The sequence below is a fragment of the Elephas maximus genome, chromosome 2, assembly GCF_024166365.1.
Source record: "Elephas maximus indicus isolate mEleMax1 chromosome 2, mEleMax1 primary haplotype, whole genome shotgun sequence".
Lineage (NCBI taxonomy): Eukaryota > Metazoa > Chordata > Mammalia > Proboscidea > Elephantidae > Elephas > Elephas maximus.
This window is the reverse complement of record NC_064820.1, coordinates 76,719,066-76,735,231: the sequence shown is the minus strand read 5'-3', so window position 1 is coordinate 76,735,231 and position 16,166 is coordinate 76,719,066. Positions and strand designations below refer to the sequence as shown.

Genomic DNA, 16,166 nt, shown 5'->3' with positions numbered 1-16,166 from the left:
AATAAGAGCGGTGATAAAGGGCATTCTCGTCTGGTTCCCGTTCTCAAGGGAAACGCTTTCAGGCTCTCTCCATTTAGAACGATGTTGGCTGTTGGCTTTGTATAGATGCCCTTTATTATGTTGAGGACTTTTCCTTCAATTCCTATTTTGCTGAGACTTTTTATCATGAATGGGTGTTGGACTTTGTCGAATGCCTTTTCTGCATCAATTGATAAGATCATGTGGTTTTTGTCTTTTGTTTTATTTATATGGTGGATTACATTAATGGTTTTTCTAATATTAAACCAACCTTGCACAGCTGGTATAAATCCCACTTGTTCGTGGTGGATTATTTTTTTGATATGTTGTTGAATTCTATTGGCTAGAATTTTGTTGAGGATTTTTGCATCTATGTTCATGAGGGATACAGGTCTGTAATTTTCTTTTTTTTGTGGTGTCTTTACCTGGTTTTGGTATCAGGGATATGGTGGCTTCATAGAATGAGTTAGATAGTATTCCATCATTTTCTACGCTTTGAAATACCTTTAGTAGTAGTGGTGTTAACTCTTCTCTGAATGTTTGGTAGAACTCTGCAGTGAAGCTGTCCGGGCCAGGGCATTTTTTTGTTGGGAGTTTTTTGATTACCTTATCAATCTCTTTTTTTTGTTATGGGTCTATTTAGTTGTTCTACTTCTGATTGTGTTAGTTTAGGTAGGTAGTGTTTTTCTAGGAATTCATCCATTTCTTCTAGGTTTGCAAATTTGTTAGAGTACAATTTTTCATAATAATCTGATATGATCCTTTTAATTTCAGTTGGGTCTGTTGTGATATGGCCCATCTCATCTCTTATTCGGGTTATTTGTTTCCTTTCCTGTATTTCTTTAGTTAGTCGGGCCAATGGTTTATCAATTTTGTTAATTTTTTCAAAGAACCATCTTTTGACTTTGTTAATTCTTTTAATTGTTTTTCTGTTCACTATTTCATTTAATTCAGCTCTAATTTTTATTATTTGTTTTCTTCTGGTGCCTGATAGATTCTTTTGTTGCTTGCTTTCTATTTGTTCAAGTTGTAGGGACAGTTCTCTGATTTTGGTTCTTCCTTCTTTATATATGTGTGCATTTATCTCTATAAATTGACCTCTGAGCACTGCTTTTGCTGTGTCCCAGAGGTTTTGATAGGAAGTGTTTTCATTCTCGTTGCATTCTATGAATTTCTTTATTCCCTCCTTAATGTCTTCTATAACCCAGTCTTTTTTGAGCCAGCAAACTTTTTAAAAGCATGCGTCTCCTCTTCTCCCTGTGTCTCTGTCCATTTTGCTGTTTTTATAACTCAGAAGTTATTAGATTTAGAACCCACGCTAGTCTGGTATGACCTAATCAACATAAAAAATAAAACTTTGTTTTCGAACAGGACCATATCTTTAAAAATATGTTTTAATTAGTTGAAGTTGCTGTCATTTTTTAAAATAATTTTTATTGTGCTTTAAGTGCAAGTTTACAAATCAAGTTAGTCTCTCACACAAAAACCCGTATACACCTTGCTACACACTCCCAATTACTCTCCCTCTAATGAGACAGCCTGCTCTCTCCCTCCACTCTCTCTTTTCGTGTCTTTTTCGCCAGCTTCTAACCCCCTCCACCGTCCCGTCTCCCCTCCAGGTAGGAGATGCCAACATAGTCTCAAGTGTCCACCTGATCCAAGAAGCTCACTCCTCACCAGCATCCCTCTCCAACCCATTGTCCAATCCAATCCATGTCTGAAGAGTTGGTTTCGGGAATGGTTCCTGTCCCGGGCCTCCAGAAGGTCTGGGGGCCATGACCACTGGGGTCCTTCCAGTCTCAGTCAGGCCATTAAGTCTGGTCTTATGAGAATTTGGGGTCTGCATCCCACTGTTCTCCTGCTCCCTCAGGGGTTCTCTGTTGTGTTCCCTGTCAGGACAGTCATCGGTTGTAGCCGGGCATCATCTAGTTCTTTTGGTCTCAGGATGATGTAGTCGCTGGTTCATGTGGTCCTTTCTGTCTCTTGGGCTCGTAATCACCTTGTGTCCTTGGTGTTCTTCATTCTCCTTTGATCCAGGTGGGTTGAGACCAATTGATGCATTTTTAGTTGGCTGCTTGCTAGTGTTTAAGGCCCCAGACGCCACTCTTCAAAGTGGGATGCAGAATGTTTTGTTAATAGATTTTATTATGCCAATTGACTTAGATGTCCCCTAAAACCATGGTCCCCAGACCCCTGCCCCGGCAAAGCTGGCCTTGAAAGCATTCAGTTTGCTCAGGAAACTTCTTTGCTTTTGGTTTAGTCCAGTTGTGCTGACTTCCCCTGTATTGTGTGTTGTCTTTCCCTTCACCTAAAGTAGTCCTTATCTACTTTCTAATTAGTAAATACCCCTCTCCCACCCCGCCCCCGTAACCACAAAAGAATGTTTTCTTCTCAGTTTAAACTATTGCTCAAATTCTTAAAATAGTGGTCTTATACAATATTTGTCCTTTTGCACCTGACTAATTTCACGGGTTAACAGGGAATGCCTTCCAGGTTCCTCCATGTTATGAAATGTTTCACAGATTGCTCACTGTTCTTTATCGATGCGTAGTATTCCATTGTGTGAATATACCATAGTTTATTTATCTATTCATCTGTTGATGGGCACCTTGGTTGCTTCCATCTTTTTGCTATTGTAAACAGTGCTGCAATAAACGTGGGTGTGCACATATCTGTTTTTGTAAAGGCTCTTATTTCTCTAGGATATATTCCAAGGAGTGGGATTGCTGGATTGTACGGTAGTTCTATTTCTAACTTTTTATTTTTATTTATTTATTTTATTTATTTTTATTTATTTATTTATTTATTTTTAAATTTTTATTAAGCTTCAAGTGAACATTTACCATTCCAATCAGTCTGTCACATGTAGGTTTACATACATCTTACTCCCTTCTCCCACTTGCTCTCCCCCTATTGAGTCAGCCCTTTCAGTCTCTCGTTTCGTGCCAATTTTACCTTCTTCCCTCTCTCTCTATCTTCCCATCCCCCCTCCAGTCAAGAGTTGCCAACACACTCTCCCGTGTCCACCTGATTTCATTAGCTCACTCTTCATCAGTATCTCTCTCTCCCCCACTGACCAGTCCTTTTCATGCCTGATGATTTGTCTTCGGGGATGGTTCCTGTCCTGTGCCATCAGAAGTTCTGGGGAGCATTGTCTCTGGGATTCCTCTAGTCGCAATCATACCATTAGGTGTGGTCTTTTAATGAGAATTTGGGGTCTGCATCCCATTGGTCTCCTGCTCCCTCAGGAGTTGTCTGTTGTGTTCCCTGACAGGGCAGACATCGATTGTGGCCGGGCACCAACTAGTTCTTCTGGTCTCAGGATATTGTAGGTCTCTGGTTCAAGTGGCCCTTTCTGTCTCTTGGGTTCTTAGTTGTCGTGTGACCTTGGTGTTCTTCCTTTGCCTTTGCTCCCGGTGGGTTGAGACCAATTAATGTATTTTAGATGGCTGCTTGTTGGCATTTAGGACCCCAGGTGCCACAATTCAAAGTGGGATGCAGAGTGTTTTCATAATAGAATTGTTTTGCCCATTGATTTAGAAGTCCTCTCAAACCAAGTTCCCCAGACCCCAGCCCCTGCTTCGCTATCCTTTGCAGCTTTCATTTTATCTCGGAAACCTCTTTACTTTTAATCCTGTCCAATTAGGCTGACCTTCCTTGTTTTGAGTGTTGTCTTTCCCTTCACCCAAAGCAGTTCCCATCTACAGATTGATCAATAAAAAGCCCTCTCCCTCCCTCCCTCCCTCCCCCCTTTGTAACCACAAAAGTATGTGTTCTTTTCCGTTTTTTCTGTTTCTCAAGATCTTATAATAGTGGTCTTATACAATATTTGTCCTTTTGCAACTGACTCGTTTCGCTCAGCATAATGCCTTCCAGATTCCTCCATGTTATGAAATGTTTCAGAGATTCGTCTCTGTTCTTTATGGATGCGTAGTATTCCATTGTGTGAATATACCACAATTTATTTACCCATTCGTCCGTTGATGGACATCTTGGTTGCTTCCAGCTTTTTGCTATTGTAAACAGAGCTGCAATAAACATGGGTGTGCATATATCTGTTTGTGTGAAGGGTCTTGTATTTTTAGGGTATATTCCGAGGAGTGGGATTTCTGGGTTGTATGGTAGTTCTATTTCTAACTGTTTAAGATAACGCCAGATGGAATTCCAAAGTGGTTGTACCATTTTACAATCCCACCAGCAGTGTATGAGAGTTCCAGTCTCTCCGCAGCCTCTCCAACATTTATTATTTTGTGTTTTTTGACTTAATGCCAGTCTAGTTGGTGTCAGATGGAATCTCATCGTAGTTTTAATTTGCAATTCTCTAATGACTAATGATCGAGAGCATTTTCTCATGTATCTGTTGGCTGCCTGAATATCTTCCTTAGTGAAATGTGTGTTCATATCCTTTGCCCACTTCTTGATTGGGTTGTTTGTCTTTTTGTGGTTGAGTTTTGACAGAATCATGTAGATTTTAGAGATCAGGCGCTGGTCTGAGATGTCATAGCTGAATATTCTTTCCCAGTCTGTAGGTGGTCTTTTTACTCTTTTGGTGAAGTCTTTAGATGAGCATAGGTGTTTGATTTTTAGGAGCTCCCAGTTATCTGGTTTCTTTTTGTCATTTTTGGTAATGTTTGTATTCTGTTTATGCCCTGTATTAGGGCTCCTAGGGTAGATCCTATTTTTTCTTCCATGATTTTTATCGTTTTAGTCTTTATGTTTAGGTCTTTGATCCACTTGGAGTTAGTTTTTGTGCATGGTGTGAGGTATGGGTCCTGTTTCATTCTTTTGCAAATGGATATCCAGGTATGCCAGCACCATTTGTTAAAAAGACTATTATTTCCCCAATTGACTGACACTGGTCCTTTGTCAAATATCAGCTGCTCATAAATGGATGGATTTATATCTGGGTTCTCAATTCTGTTCCATTGGTCTATGTGCCTGTTGTTGTACCAGTACCAGGCTGTTTTGACTACTGTAGCTATATAATAGGTTCTGAAATCAGGTAGGGTGAGGCCTCCCACTTTCTTCTTCTTTTTCAGTAATGTTTTGCTTATCCGGGGGTTCTTTCCTTTCCATACGAAATTAGTGATTTGTTTCTCTATTCCCTTAAAGTATGACATTGGTATTTGGATTGGAAGTGCGTTGTATGTATAAATGGCTTTTGGTAGAATAGACATTTTTACTATGTTAAGTCTTCCTATCCATGAGCAGGGTATGTTTTTCCATTTAAGTGTGTCCTTTTGAATTTCTTGTAGCAGAGTTTTATAGTTTTCTTTGTATAGGTCTTTTACATCCTTGGTAAGATTTATTCCTAAGTATTTTATCTTCTTGGGGGCTACTGTGAATGGTATTGATTTGGTTATTTCCTCTTCGGTGTTCTTTTTGTTGATGTAGAGGAATCCAAGTGATTTTTGTATGTTTATTTTATATCCTGAGACTCTTCCAAACTCTTCTATTAGTTTCAGTAGTTTTCTGGAGGATTTCTTAGGGTTTTCCATGTATACGATCATGTCATCTGCAAATAGTGATAGCTTTACTTCCTCCTTACCAATCTGGATACCCTTTATTTCTTTGTCTAGCCTAATTGCCCTGGCTAGGACTTCAAGTACGATGTTGAATAAGAGCGGTGATAAAGGGCATCCTTGTCTGGTTCCCGTTCTCAAGGGAAATGCTTTCAGGTTCTCTCCATTTAGAGTGATATTGGCCGTCGGCTTTGCATATATGCCCTTTATTATGTTGAGGAATTTTCCTTCAATTCCTATTTTGGTGAGAGTTTTTATCATAAATGGGTGTTGGACTTTGTCAAATGCCTTTTCTGCATCAATTGATAAGATCATGTGGTTTTTGTCTTTTGTTTTATTTATGTGATGGATTACATTAATGGTTTTTCTGATATTAAACCAGCCTTGCATACCTGGTATAAATCCCACTTGATCAGGGTGAATTATTTTTTTGATGTGTTGTTGGATTCTATTGACTAGAATTTTATTAAGGATTTTTGCATCTATGTTCATGAGGGATATAGGTCTAAAATTTTCTTTTTTTGTAATGTCTTTACCTGGTTTTGGTATCAGGGAGATGGTAGCTTCATAGAATGAGTTGGGTAGTATTCCGTCTTTTTCTATACTTTGAAATACCTTCAATAGTAATGGTGTTAAGTCTTCCCTGAAGGTTTGGTAGAACTCTGCAGTGAAGCCATCTGGGCCAGGACTTTTTTTTGTTGGAAGTTTTTTGATTACCGTTTCAATCTCTTTTTTTGTTATGGGTCTATTTAGTTGTTCTACTTCTGAATGTGTTAGTTTAGGTAAGTAGTATTGTTCCAAGAATTTATCCATTTCTTCTAGGTTTTCAAATTTGTTAGAGTACAATTTTATGTAGTAATCTGATATGATTCTTTTGATTTCATTTGGTTCTGTTGTGATGTGGTCCTTCTCGTTTCTTATTCGGGTTATTTGTTTCCTTTCCTGTTTTTCTTTAGTCAGTCTAGCCAATGGTTTATCAATTTTGTTAATTTTTTCAAAGAACCAGCTTTTGGCTTTGTTAATTCTTTCAATTGTTTTTCTGTTCTCTAATTCATTTACTTCAGCTCTAATTTTTATTATTTGTTTTCTTCGGGTGCCTGATGGATTCTTTTGTTGCTCACTTTCTATTTGCTCAAGTTGTCGGGACAGTTCTCTGATTTTGGCTCTTTCTTCTTTTTGTATGTGTGCATTTATCGATATAAATTGGCCTCTGAGCACTGCTTTTGCTGTGTCCCAGAGGTTTTGATAGGAAGTATTTTCATTCTCGTTGCTTTCTAAGAATTTCCTTATTCCCTCCTTGATGTCTTCTATAACCCAGTCTTTTTTCAGGAGGGTATTGTTCATTTTCCAAGTATTTGATTTCTTTTCCCTAGTTTTTCTGTTATTGATTTCTAGCTTCATTGCCTTGTGGTCTGAGAAGATGCTTTGTAATATTTCGATGTTTTGGATTCTGGAAAGATTTGTTTTATGCCCTAATATGTGGTCTATTCTAGAGAATGTTCCATGTGCGCTAGAAAAAAAAGTATATTTTGCAGCTGTTGGGTGGAGAGTTCTGTATAAGTCAATGAGGTCAAGTTGGTTGATTGTTGTAAGTAGGTCTTCCGTGTCTCTATTGAGCTTCTTACTGGATGTCCTGTCCTTCTCTGAAAGTGGTGTGTTGAAGTCTCCTACTATATATGTGGAGGTGTCTATCTCACTTTTCAATTCTGTTAAAATTTGATTTATGTATCTTGCAGCCCTGTCATTAGGTGCGTAAATATTTAATATGGTTATGTCTTCCTGATCAATTGTCCCTTTTATCATTATATAGTGTCCTTCTTTATCCTTTGTGGCGGATTTAAGTCTAAAGTCTATTTTGTCAGAAATTAATATTGCTACTCCTCTTCTTTTTTGCTTATTGTTTGCTTGATATATTTTTTTCCATCCTTTGAGTTTTAGTTGTTTGTGTCTCTAAGTCTAAGGTGTGTCTCTTGTAGGCAGCATATAGATGGATCGTGTTTTTTTATCCAGTCCATGACTCTCTGTCTCTTTATTGGTGCATTTAGTCCATTTACATTCAGCGTAATTATAGATAAGTAAGTTTTTAGTGCTGTCATTTTGATGCCTTTTCATGTGTGTTGTTGGCCATTTCATTTTTCCACATGCTTTTTTGTGCTGAGACGTTTTTCTTAGTAGCTTGTGAGATCCTCATTTTCATAATGTTTAACTTTGTGTTTATTGAGTCGTTACGTTTTTCTTGGCTTTTTTCTTGAGTTATGGGATTGATATTCCTTTTTGTGGTTACCTTTTTATTTACCCCTATTTTTCTAAGTAAAAACCTAACTTGTATCCTTCTATTTCGCCTTGTATCACTCTCCATCTGGCAGTTCAATGCCTCCTATATTTAGTCCCTCTTTTTGATTATTTTGATCGTTTATCTATTGATTTCCATGATTTCCTGTTGTGTGTATTATTTTGTTTATTTATTTATTTTTTAGAATTAGTCTTAATTTGTTTGTTTTTGTGCTTTCCCTGTTTGAGTTGCGTTGATATCAGGACGTTCTGTTTTGTGACCTTGTCTTGTGCTGGTACCTGATATTATTGGTCATCTGGCCAACCAATCTCCTTTAGCATTTCTTGCAGTCTTGGTTTAGTTTTTGCAAATTCTCTAAACTTGTGTTTATCTGTAAATATCTTAATTTCTCCTTCATATTTCAGAGAGAGTTTTGCTGGATATATGATCCTTGGTTGGCAGTTTTTCTCGTTTAGTGCTCTGTATATGTCGTCCCATTCCCTTCTTGCCTGCATGGTTTCTGCTGAGTAGTCTGAACTTATTCTTATTGATTCTCCCTTGAAGGAAACCTTTCTTTTCTCCCTGGCTGCTTTTAAAATTTTCTGTTTGTCTTTGGTTTTGGCAAGTTTGATGATGATATGTCTTGGTGTTTTTCTTTTTGGATCAATCTTAAATGGGGTTCGATGAGCATCTTGGATAGATATCCTTTCTTCTTTCATGATGTCAGGGAAGTTTTGTGTCAGGAGTTCTTCAACTATTTTCTCTGTGTTTTCTGTCCCCCCTCCCTGTTCTGGGACTCCAATTACTCGCAAGTTATCCTTCTTGATAGAGTCCCACATGATTCTTAGGGTTTCTTCATTTTTTTAAATTCTTTTATCTGATTTTTTTTCAGCTATGTTAGTGTTGTTTCCCTGGTCCTCCAGAAGTCCCAGTCTACATTCTAATTGCTCGAGTCTGCTCCTCTGACTTTCTATTGCGTTGTCAAATTCTGTAATTTTATTGTTAATCTTTTGGATTTCTACATGCTGTCTCTCTATGGATTCTTGCAACTTGTTAATTTTTCCACTATGTTCTTGAATAATCTTTTTGAGTTCTTCAACAGTTTTATCAGTGTGTTCCTTGGCTTTTTCTGCATTTATCCTAATTTCATTTGTGATATCTTTAAGCATTCTGTAAATTAGTTTTTTATATTCTGTATCTGATAATTCCAGGATTGTATCTTCATTTGGGAAAGATTTTGATTCTTTTGTTTGGGGGGTTGGAGAAGCTGTCATGGTCTGTTTCTTTATGTGGTTTGATATGGACTGCTGTCTCCGAGCCATCACTGGGAAACTAGATTTTCCAAGTAGTCAGCTGCTAGGCTTCCTCCCGGGATGGGTTCGGGGGGGAAGGGGTGGGCCCCCTTTCTGTGCCGTCTGCCCCCCTGGGCTCTGCCCCAGATCGAGCTCCGAAGGTCACCTGCCTGGTGCGCTGGCTCCTAGTTCTGAAAACAGTCGCTGTCTGCCCGTATTTGTTCGTTTTCCGTCTCTAAGTCTGTGCTTGTTGTTCAGAGTTCGTAGATTGTTATGTATGTGATCGATTCCCTTGTTTTTCTGAGTCTTTGTTGCAAGAGGGATCCGCGGTAGCATCCACCTAGTCCGCCATCTTGGCCCCCGCCTATTTCTAAATTTTTAAGGAAGCGCCAAATTGATTTCCAAACTGGTTGTACCATTTGACATTCCCACCAGCAGTGTAGAAGTGTTCCAATCTCTCCACAGCCTCTCCAACATTTATTATTTTGTGTTTTTTGGATTAATGCCAGCCTTGTTGGAGTGAGATGAAATCTCATTTTAGTTTTGATCTGCATTTCTCTAATGGCTAATGATCGTGAACATTTCCTCATGTATCTGTTAGCTACCTGAATGTCTTCTTTAGTGAAGTGTCTATTCATATCTTTTGCCCATTTTTTAATTGGGTTATTTGTCTTTTTGCTGTTGAGTTTTTGCAGTATCATGTAGATTCTAGAGATCAGTCACTGATCAGAAATGTCATAGCTAAAAACTTTTTCCCAGTCTGTAGGTAGTCTTTTTAGTCTTTTGATGAAGTCTTTGGATGAGCATAAGTGTTTGATTTTTAGGAGCTCCCAGTTGTCTAGTTTTTCTTCTATGTTCTTTATAATGTTTTCTGTACTGTTTATGCCATGTATTAGGACTCCTAATGTTGTCCCTATTTTTTCTTCCATGATCTTTATCGTTTTAGATTTTATATTTAGGTCTTTGATCCATTTTGAGTTAGTTTTTGTGCATGGACTGAGGTATGGGTCTTGTTTCATTTTTTCAAAGGTGGATATCCAGCTATGCCAGCACCATTTGTTAAAAAGACTGTCTTTTCCCCATTTAACTGTTTGGGGGCCTTTGTCAAATATCAACTGCTCATATGTGGATGGATTTATGTCTGGATTCTCAGTTCTGTTCCATTGGTCCATGTATCTGTTGTTGTACCAGTACCAGGCTGTTTTGACTACTGGGGCGGTATAATAGGTTCTAAAACCAGGTAAAGAAAGGCCTCCCACTTTGTTCTTCTTTTCCAGTAATGCCTTATTTATCCAGGGCCTCTTTCCCTTCCATATGAAATTGGTGGTTTGTTTCTCCATCTCATTAAAGAATGTCCTTTGGATTTGGATCAGAATTGCATCAAATGTATAGATCACTTTTGGTAGAATAGACATTTTTATAACATTAAGTCTTCCTATCCATGAGCAAGGTATGTTCTTCCACTTATGGAAGTCTCTTTTGGTTTCTTGCAGAAGTGTACTGTAGTTTTCTTTGTATAAGTATTTTACATCTCTGGTACGATTTATTCCTAAGTATTTTATCTTCTTGGGGGCTACTGTAAATGGCATTGATTTGGTGATTTCCTCTTTGATGTTCTTTTTGTTGGTGTAGAGGAATCCAACTGATTTTTGTATGTTTATCTTTTATCCCGATACTCTGCTGAACTCTTCTATTAGTTTCAGTAGTTTTCTGGAGGATTCCTTAGGGTTTTCTGTGTATAAGACCATGTCATCTGCAAATAGAGATACTTTTACTTCTTCCTTGCCAATGTGGATGCCCTTTATTTCTTTATCTAGCCTAATTGCTCTGGCTAGGACTTCCAGCACAATGTTGAATAAGAGTGGTGATAAAGGCATCCTTGTCTGGTTCCTGATCTCAGTGGGAATGTTTTCGGGCTCTCTCCATTTAAGGTGATGTTGGCTGTTGGCTTTGTATAAATGCCCTTTATTATGTTGAGGAATTTTCCTTCTATTCCTATTTTACTGAGAGTTTTCATCATGAATGGGTGTTGAACTTTGTCAAATGACTTTTTTGCATCAATTAATAAAATCATGTGATTCTTGTCTTTTGTTTTATTTATGTGGTGGATTACATTAATTATTTTTCTAATGTTGAACCAACCCTGCATACCTGGTATGAATCCCACTTGGTCATGGTGAATTATTTTTTTGATATGTTGTTGAATTCTATTGGCTAGAAAAATATGGAACGCTTCATGAATTTGTGTGTCATCTCTGCACAGGGGCCATGCTAATCTTCTCTGTATCGTTCCAATTTTAGTATATGTGCTGCCGAAGTGAGCACTGTCATTTCTTTTTTTTGTAATTTATTTTTTGTTGTTGTTAGGAATAGACACAGCAAAACATACACCAATTCAGGCATTTCTATATGTACAATTCAGTGACACTGATTACATTCTTCAAGTTGTGCAACCATTCTCACGCTCCTTTTCTGAGTTGTTCCTCCCCTCTTAACATAAACTTACTCCCCCTCTAAGCTTCCCATATAATCTTTCAAGTTGCTGTAATTGTCAGTTTGATCCCATATAAACCAAAACCAAACCCAGTGCTATTGATTCGATTCTGACTCATAACGACCCTATAGGATAGAGTAGAACTGCCCCGTTGCGTTCCCAAGGAGTGCCTGGTGGGTTTGAACTTCCGACTCTTTGGTTAGCAGCTGTAGCACTTAACCACTACACCACCAGGGTTTCCTTGATCTCATATAGACAGATCTTAAAAGAGCATAATGTTCAAGACAGACATTCTTTACTCTTTAAACTGAGCTATTTGGTTTTAAGACGAATCTAGGGGACATTTTTGGTTTAAGATTTAAAGATTATCTTAAGGCAATACTTTTGGGGTTTCATCCAGTCTCCATGGCTCCAGAAAGTCTGGATTCCATGAGAATTTGAAATTCTGTTCTGCGTTTTCCCGTGTTTGATCAAGATTCTTCCATAGAATCTTTGATCAAAATGTTCAGTTGTGGTAACTGGGCACCATTCTGTTCTTCTAGTCTCATGGCAAAGGAAGCAGTTGTTCATGAAGGGAATTAGCCACACATTTCATTTCCTCCTATTTCTGACTCTCCTTTTTCTTCCATTGCTACAAGTGCATAGAGACCAATTTTGGGGCCTTGGATGGCCGCTTGCAAGCTTTTAAGACCCTAAGCACTATACAATGAACTAGGAGGTAGAACAGAAGCTCTAAACACATTGTTAGGCTGGGATATCCAATGAAACCATGACCCTAAACCTCTAATCCAAGGAACCAAATCCAATGAGGTGTTCAGTTGCACATAAGCAACCTTATCAGCTACTCTTTTTTTTTTTGACATTGTTATGTCCCTATATATTTATATGTAAGCTTCACTGGTTTTGCTTCTCTAGAGAACCCAGACTAAGCCAACATCTGAATAATCCTTAATGTTCCCACCTGCAGTTCGTTTTTTTTCTTTTATTGTGTTTTATTGCTGTGAGGGTTTTACACAGCAGTTTAGTTTCCCATTCAACAATTTCTACACAGGTTGTTCAGTGATATTTGTTATGTTCTTCATAATGCATGAACATTCTTATTATTTCCATTCTGGTTCTTCTCTTTTCATTAATCTAGTTTTCCTGTCCCCTTACCTTCTCATCTTTGTTTTAAAGTAATTGTTGACTGTTTGGTCTCGTGTAAATAATTTTTTAAAAGAGCACAGTATTATGGGTAATATTCTTTGTTTTGTGAGCCAATCTGTTGTTTAGCTAAAAGGTGACCTCAAGGTCTGGTTTTGGTTCAAGGTTTAAAGAATATTTCAGGGCAATAGTCTTGGATAATCCTCCAATCTCAACCAGTCCAGTGTGTCTGAATTTTTCAAAGAGTTTAAAGCTCTGTTCCATGTTTTTCTTCCTTTTTATCAGGATCCATGTATTGTGGACCTGATCAGAATGGTAGGTGGGGGTAGCTGGACATCATCTAGTTCTTCTGATCTCATGGTAGATGAGACCATGGCTTGTGTAGACTCTTAGTCCTATAGATTAGTTTCTCCTTTGAGTCTTTGGTTTCTTTCTTTCTCTTTTGTTCCAGATGAGTAGAGACCAATAGTTATATCTTAGATGGCTGTTTGCAAGCTTTAAAGACTCCATACACTACTCACCAAACTAGGATGTAGAACATAAACTTTATGAATTATATTATGCCAATTGACCAAGTTGTCCCACAAGACTATGGTCCTAAGCCTTCAAACTCAGAAAACCAATCTCATGAAGTATTTGATTATGTCTAAGAAGTATCTATAACTGTGCTCCCATTGTAGTTTATTATATATATGAATATATATGCATGCACACACATACATGCATATACATATGCACGTTGTTGTTAGATGCTGTTGAGTTGGTTCTGACACTTACTGACCCTAGGTACAGCAGAACGAAATACTGCCCTGTCCTGTGCCATTGTCACAATCGTTGCTATGCTTAAACCCACTGTTGAAGCCGTTGTATCAACCGATCTTGTAGAGGGTCTTCCTTTTTTTCACTGACCCTCTACTTTACCAAGCATGATTTCCTTTTCTAGTGGCTGGTCCCTCCTGATAACATGTCCAAAGTACATGAGATGAAGTCTCACCATCCTCACTTCTAAGGAGCATTCTGGCTGTACTTTTTTCAAGACAAGACTTGTTCATTCTTCTGGCAGTCATTGGTATATACAATATTCTTTGCCAACATTCTTCACCAATACCATAATTCAAAGCCATCAACTCTTCTTCAGTCTTCCTTATTCATTGTCCAGCTTTCACATGCGTATGAGGTGATTGAAAGTATTATTGCTTGGGTCTGGTGAACCTTAGTCCTCAAAGTGACATCTTTACTTTTTACACTTTAAAGAGATCTTTTGCAGCAGATTTGCCCAATGCAATACGTCATTTGATTTCTTGACTGCTGCTTTCATGGGCATTGATTGTGGCTCCAAGTAAAATGAAATTCTTGATAACGTCAATCTTTTTTTCCATTTATCATGATGTTGCTTATTGGTCCAGTTGTGAGGAGTTTTATTTTCTTTATGTTGTGGTGTAATCCATACTGAAGGCTGTGGTCTTTGATCTTCATCAGTAAGTGCTTCTGTATACACAAACATTTATACCCACTTGTATATACCTACAGACATATATGCCTATACACATAGATACATACCTGCACATATATTTTTTTGGTTGTTGTTGCAAAATTATATATGCCATAGCAATTACCAAAAGGTCCTTTTTTCTCATTTACAACCTAGTGACATTGTTTACCTCGGTCAAAGCTGTGCAGATTTTGCCCTCGTTTGATGTTACCTTTCCCGCCATCCAAATATAAGTGTCTACTATCTAGAGAGTAGGAGCCATGGTGGTGCAGTGGTTAAAGCACTCAGCTGCTAACCAAATGATTGGCAGTTCGAACCCATGAACCGCTCTGTGGGAGAAAAATGTGGCAATCTGCTTCCATAAAGACTTATAGCCTTAGGAACCGTATGGGATAGTTCTACTCTGTTCTGTAGGGTCGCTTTATGAGTCAGAATCAACTTGATGGCAGTGAGTTTTTGCATTCTAGAGAATGAATCCCCTCTCCTCCCTTTCCCAATCCCTGGTAACCACAAATGAACCTAAGTTTCTTATATTCACCTATTCATATCATTTCATGAAAGTGGGAACATGCAATATTTTTTTTTTGTGATTTGCTTATTTTTCTCAAAATAATATCTTCCAGGTTCATCCACAGTGTAAAATGTTTTGGGAACTCATTTTTCTTTATCGCTGAGTAGTTTTCCATAGTATGTATGCACCACATTTTACTTATCCATCTGTTGATGTACATTTACGTTGTTTCCATCTTTTTGCTATTGTGAATAGTGCTGCAATGAGCATAGGTGTTCACCTGCAGTTTTGATTGGAAGAGGATCAAAAGAGAGGGCTGGAAAGAAAAAAGTTCATGCAAATTTAAGAGAAGATTCATTTTCTGTAGCAATAGTAACAAGTACCACAGAACTGGTTTTAAACCTATTCAATCAATCAAAAATAACTTGTCTCTGGAACCATTCCCAAAGCCAACTCTTCAGACAGGGATTGGACTGGACTATGGGATAGAAAATGGTACTGGTGAGGAGTGAGCTTCTTGGCTTAAGTGGACACATGAGCCTATGTGGACAGCTCCCGTCTAGAGGGAAGACGAGAAGGCAGAGGGGGAGAGAAGCTGGCTGAATGGACATGGGGAATACAGGGTGGAGAGAAGGAGTGTGCTGTTTCATTAGGGGGAGAGCAACTAGGAGTACATGACAAGGTGTATACAAATTTTTGTATGAGAGACTGACTTGATTTGTAGACTTTCACTTAAAGCACAATAATATATATATATAAAGAGAGAGACAAGCATAAAGACCTCCTTCAGCTCTCCACCCACCCCCTTCCTCCTGCTTGAGATGTTGTTGTGTAAAGAAGTGATGCCTGGAGCAACCACAGCTATACTGGGAGCCTGAGGCAGGAAAGAAGGCAGAGCAGAGGGAATCAAATAGCCTAGTCTCCAATGACTTCACCGAGCTGCTGAGCACACCTAGAATCCCCTACCTCTGGACTCCTAATTAATTAAATGGCTTTTTCACTTAAAAAAAAGAATAACTTGTCTCAGTAAGCAGCTCGCTTTTTAGTTTTTTGGGTAGCACCCAGACCTGAAGAAGTTATTAGCCTTGGCTTATTCAGCGTGCCAGTCATTTGCTCGTTTGACTTCAAACCCACTCCTCATCCTTTCCCTGCTCTGCTCAATATCACAGTAGAATGACTCCTACAGATTAAGTTGTCTAGGTTCTTATGTCAGCTGACTTCCAGCTCAGTTCCACTAACGAGAATCTGTGGTGAAAGATGGGAGGCAGAAAGTTGGCTTTGGCAATTAGCTGTGTCTCCCTTTATTGCTCCAGTCCCTTTGCATATACCTGCCTTCTTGGTGGTGGAGGCACTATGCTATTGATATCTAGATTATCTTACAATCCTCTGTTTGGATTCTCAGCTTTCACATCACCCATATTA

The 16,166-nt window shown here is 38.4% G+C and overlaps 1 long non-coding RNA gene and 1 other non-coding gene across 2 annotated transcripts in view; one reads left to right on the top strand and one right to left on the bottom strand.

The window, feature by feature from the left end:
* The window catches only part of LOC126065406 (uncharacterized), a 162,694-nt gene that overhangs the window by 50,635 nt on the left and 95,893 nt on the right, over positions 1-16,166 (top strand). The gene's annotated exons all lie outside the window — the stretch shown is intronic.
* LOC126070767 (U6 spliceosomal RNA) lies at positions 11,323-11,429 on the bottom strand. Its single transcript, XR_007516288.1, has one exon. It is a non-coding gene; the product is annotated as a U6 spliceosomal RNA (small nuclear RNA).